This window comes from Equus quagga, chromosome 1, assembly GCF_021613505.1.
Source record: "Equus quagga isolate Etosha38 chromosome 1, UCLA_HA_Equagga_1.0, whole genome shotgun sequence".
NCBI classification, from domain to species: Eukaryota; Metazoa; Chordata; class Mammalia; order Perissodactyla; family Equidae; genus Equus; species Equus quagga.
Window position 1 is genome coordinate 61,857,866 of NC_060267.1, and position 5,744 is coordinate 61,863,609.

Here is a 5,744-nt window from a genome sequence, read left to right on the forward strand (position 1 = left end):
TACTCTAATAATGAACTTACAGACAGAGAACTCAAGAATACAATTCCATTTACAATTGCAACAAAAAGAATAAAATATCAGGGAATAAATTTAACCAAGGAAATGAAGGATTTACACAGTGAAAACTATAAGACATTATTGACGGAAATAGATGATGACATAAAGAAATGGAAAGAGATTCCATGCACATGGATCGGGGGAATAAAGATAGTTAAAATGTCCATACTACCCAAAACAATCTAAAGATTCAATGCAATCCCAATCAGAAACCCAATGGTATTCTTCATGGAAATATAACAAAGAATTCTAAAATTCATATCGGGCAACCAAAGACCCTGAATTGCCAAAGCAAGCCTGAGAAAAAAGAACAAAGCTGGAGGCGTTACAATCCCTGGCTTCAAAAAGTACCACATAGCCATAGTAATCAAAACAGCATCGTACGGGTACAAAAACAGATTCACAGATCAATGGAAAAGAACTGAAAGCCCAGAAATAAAACTGTAGATCTGTGGACAGCTAATCTTCAACAAAGGTGCCAAGAACATACAATGGAGAAAAGATAGTCTCTTCAATAAACAGTCTTGGAAAATCTCGACAACCACTTGCAAAAGAACAAAAGTAGACCATTATCTCATGCCATACACAAAAATAAACTAAAAATGGATCAAAGACTTGAACATAAGTCCTGCAATCATAAAACTCCTGGAAGATAATATTGGTAGTACACTCTTTGACATCGAACTTAAAAGGATCTTTTCGAATACCACGTCTTCTCAGACAAGGGAAACAAATGGAAAAATAAACAAGTGGGAGTTCATCAGACTAAAGAGCTTCTTCCAGGCAAAAGAAACTAAGATCAAAACAAAGAGACCACCCACCAACTTCCCTCTTAGAATCGCTTTTGATGTATCCCATAGATTTTGGCATGTTGTATTTTCATTTTCATTTGTCTCCAGGAATTTTTTTATTTTTCCTTTTATTTCTTCATTGATCCAATCGTTGTTCAGTAGCATTTTGTTTAATCTCCACATTTTTGTGGCTTTTCTGGTTTTCTTCCTGTAGTTGATTTCTAGTTTCATACTTTTGTGGTCAGAAAAGATGCATGATATTATTTTGGTCTTCTTAAATTTATTGAGACTTGTTTTGTGGCCTAATATGTAAATAATCCTGGAGAATGTTCTATGTGCATCCGAAAAGAATGTGTATTCTGTGGTTTTTGGATAGAACGTTCTCTATATATCTACTAAGTCTATCTGGTCTAATGTGTCATTTAAGGCCAGTGTTTCCTTATTGATATTCTGATCTATCAATTGGTGTAAGTGGAGTGTTAAAGTCCCCTACTATTATTGTGTTACTGTCTATTTCTTCTTTTATGTTTGTTAATAACTGCTTTATATATTTAGATGCCCCTATGTTGGGTGCATAGATATTTACAAGTGTTACATCTTCTTGTTGGATTATTCCCTTTATCATTATGTAGTGCCCATCTTTGTCTCGTTACAGCTTGTTACAGCTTTTGTTTTAAAGTCTATTTTGTCTGATATAAGTATTGCTACCCCTGCTTTCTTTTCTTTGCCATTTGCATGGAATATATTTTTCCATCCTTTCACTTTGAGTTTCTGAGTGTCTTTAGGTCTGAAGTGTGTCTCTTGTATGCAGCATATATATGGGTCTTGTTTTTTCATCCAATCAGCCACCCTATGATTTTTGATTGGAGTATTTAGTCCATTGACATTTAAAGTAGCTATTGATAAATATGTATTTATTGCCATTCTGTTACTTTTTTTTTCTGGGTGTTTTAGTAGTTCTTCTCTCTTCCTGTCTTTTTCTCTTGCTCTCTTCCCTTGTGGTTTGATGGCCATCTTTAGTAATATGTTTGATTTCTTGTGTCTTATTTTTTTTGCTTACTTATAATAGGTTTCTGATTTGTGATTACCATGAGGATCTTATATAATCTATGTATATAACAGTCTACATCGAGTTGATAGACTCTTTACCTTGACCTCTTTCTGAAAGCTCTACCTTTTCACTCCCCTCCTCCCACATTTTGTTTTTGAAATCATATATAATCTCTTGTTTTGTGTGTGTCTATCCATTACCCTCTTATCATTGAAATAGGTAATTTTAGTACTTTTGTCTTTTAACCTTCATATTATCTTCATAGGTAGTTGATCTGCTATCTTTACTATATTTTTATCTTTACCAGTGATTTTATTGCCTATTTTTTTGTTTGTTTTTTTCCGGATAATTTTTTTTATCCCTATTTGTGGTAATCACTTTCCCACTTAAATAAGTCCTTTCAGCATTTCTTGTACAACTGGTTTCCTGGTGATAAACTCCTTTAATTTTTGTTTGCTTGGGAAGCTCTTTATCTCTCCTTCCATTCTGAATGACAACCTTGATGGATAGAGTATTCTTGGCTGTAGGTGTTGTCCTTTGAGCACTTTAACATGTCATGTCATTCTCTTCTCACCTGTAGGGTTTTGGCTGAGAAGTCTGCTGATAGCCTTATGGGCTTTCCTGTGTATGTCACTTGTTGCCCTTCTCTTGATGCTTTTAGGATTCTCTCTCTCTTTTTTTTTTTTAAAGATTTTATTTTTTTCCTTTTTCTCCCCAAAGCCCCCCGGTACATAGTTGTGTATTCTTCGTTGTGGGTTCTTCTAGTTGTGGCATGTGGGACGCTGCCTCAGTGTGGTCTGATGAGCAGTGCCATGTCCGCGCCCAGGATTCTAACTAACGAAACACTGGGCCACCTGCAGCGGAGCACGCGAACTTAACCACTCGGCCACAGGGCCAGCCCCTAGGATTCTCTCTTTATATTTGATTTTGGACATTTTAATTATAATGTGTCTTGGTGTCAGCCTCTTTGGGCTTATCTTGTTTGGAGCTCTTTGTGTACTTGGATGTCTGCTTCCTTCCTTAGATTAGGAAAATTTTCATTTGTTACTTCTTCAAATAAATTTTCTTCCCCTTTATCTCTCTCTTCTCTTTCTGGGACACCTATAATACAAATGTTAGCATGCTTGATATTGTCCCAGAGTTCCCTTAGACTGTTCTCATTCTGTCTAATTCTTTTTTCTTTTTTCTGTTCGGCTTTGGTGATTTGCTCTAGTCTTTCATCTAGCTTGCTGATCCATTCTTCTGTATCCTCTACTCTGCTATGTAGTCCCTCTAGCGAATTTTTCATTTCCAGTATTGTATTCTTCATTTCTCATTGGTTCTTTTTCATATTTTCCAGTTCTTTGTTGATGAGCTCACTGTGTACATCCAGTCTTCTCCCAATATCTGTGAGCATCCTTATGATATTTTGTTTGAACTCTTTGCTGGATAGGTCACTTATTTCTGTTTCATTTAGTCCTTTTTCTGGGGTTTTGTCCTGTTCCCTTGCTTGGAATGTATTCCTTTGTCTCCTCATTATGCCTCTTTCTCTATGCTTATTTCTATGTATTAGGTGAGTCAGCTATGTCTTCTGAGCTTGGAGAAGTGGCATTATGTAAGAGATGCCTTATGAGGCCCAGCAGTGTGCTTCCCTCTAGTCACCAGTCCAAATGACCAGGAGTAACCCTTTTGTGGGCTACTTGTGTCCTTCTGCTGTGCCAGGGTTGCTCTTAATGCAGGTACCCAGGGAGTCTAGTCTTTCCTTCCCTAGCCAGCTGTTTGTAAATCCACTTTGGGGAGCCTCAGCACCGTTGGCTACAAAGTCTAACAGCACACTCCTGTTGTAGTTTTCCTGTTAATTGGGTAGGTACACAGTGTAGCTGGTTGCTAGGCTCAGGGGCTTACAGTTGCTATAGGGCCTCAGGCCTACAAGGCTGTTGTCAGTTCTCTTAGGAATGCAGCTGAGTGAGGCTGGCACTAGGCATGGGAACACTCAATTGTTTCAGGCTTTGGAAGGTGGAGTTGATCCTTTTTAAAGCTATTTGTGAAGCACAGGTCTTCTGCCACTGACAAGCCTCACCCCCCACAGGACCACATACACTGTCAACACAGTCCTGGTATGTGCACACATCTCAACCCCCTGAAGTGTACCCTGGTGCCCCACTGCAGAGGCCCCCACCTCTCCACCAATGCCCTCCATGGTTCACCTGGTCCTCACACAGGCTCTGCCCCACAGAGTCAGACACACTCACCTGCCTGTAGAGGATCAAGGCATGCAGTCAATGAAGGGGGAAAAGTAGCCTGAATGCTTACTGTTGGGGGGAGGGGGGTCAGTCCCTAGGGTGAGCTGCCTGCCCTGGCTGAACTGGATTAAATCTGGGTCCTAGTGGGTGTGGCAGACCCCTGGGATAACAGGGCAAGGGAAGAACCTCAATGGCATCTGCTGGCCCAGGTCTGTGTCAGCAGCCTGGAGCAGGTCAGAACAACGGCCCCCACCAACGTCTCAGTCTCTGGCGACGTTCCTCCTCTCACCGAGATGCCCCCAGAGCCCACCAGGTGAGTCTCTTTTCACCAAAGGACTGTCAGCCTTCTCTCTGGTGATTTTAGGTTGCTGAGAACGGTGAGTTTGTACATGGGCCCTTTAAGACCCAGGTCTTTTCGGCTTTCTTGAAATAGTTTTTCTGGGGGTATCCTCACTGCAGTTAATAGCCAGCAAAGCCAGACAGTAAGATCCTCGTCTCAGTTGTGCTGAGTCTGAAGGATGCTTATAGCAATATTGGGCCCCGCTCTGGACCTCATTCCTCTAGGGAAGGCTGCATATCTTAGGGTGGCTCCTGCCTGGCCAGCCGAGAAACTCCGCTGCTCCCGAAGGTGGCTTTTTTCCTCTCCAGCAGGAATTTCTGCCTCTCCTGCCTTAGTCAGGACTGTACCTTGTTGTGGGGGTTCTTTTTATCCAGTTTTCAATCCAGGGTAACTTTTCCAAAAACAGTTGTAACCTGGTTGTGTTCATGGGAGATGAGTTCAGAGTCTGCGTACACCACCATCTTGACAAGATCCTCCAGATTAGTGCCTTTATAAGAAGAGATACCAGAGAGCTTGCTCGCTCTCTCTCCCCACCACGAGAGGTCACAGCAAGAAACTGACCATCTACAAGCCAGGAAGAGAGCTCTCACCAGAAAGTGATCATGTTGGCACCTTGATCTCGGACTTCAGGTCTCCAGAACTGTGAGGAAATCAATTTCTGTTGTTTAAGACACCAGCCTATAGTATTTTTTTTATGGCAGCCCAAGTTAAGTCAGTAATTAATGCCACTGAATTTTATACTTGAAAATGGTTACAATGATAAAATTGTTATGTATATTTTACAATTAAAAAAGATAGAAACAGAAAGTGAAATGGGCAATCTGCTACCTTGCCTCTCCTTGTAAATCCCTAGATGCCAGTCTCAGAAGGACATTAGAAACTGTATAGTAGTGACTCTAGTCCAGCTCCCTCAGCCCTCTGCCTTATATGCATGAGGACAGCGAGGTCAGAGAAATGAACTGATCTAACCAGCACCACAGTTCTCCGTTCCTCCTCCCGTATCTCCTGTCTTCAGGAATGGCACTACTGTCACCCAGTTGCCCAAGACAAAAATCTTTGTCATCCTTGATCCTCTCATCTTCCTCAACAGCTAGGTCGTGGTGATTCTACCACCTTAATAGCTCTCTTTTCCTACCATCTCTGCCCCAGTTTGTGTCACTTTCATCCCTTGCCAAAGAGCTTTTTTAGCCAGTTTTATTGCTTCTCCTCTTGTTCCTCTCCAATCCATTTTCTACACAGCAGCCAGAGTCTTTCCAAAATCCACTCTGACCATGTCATTCTCC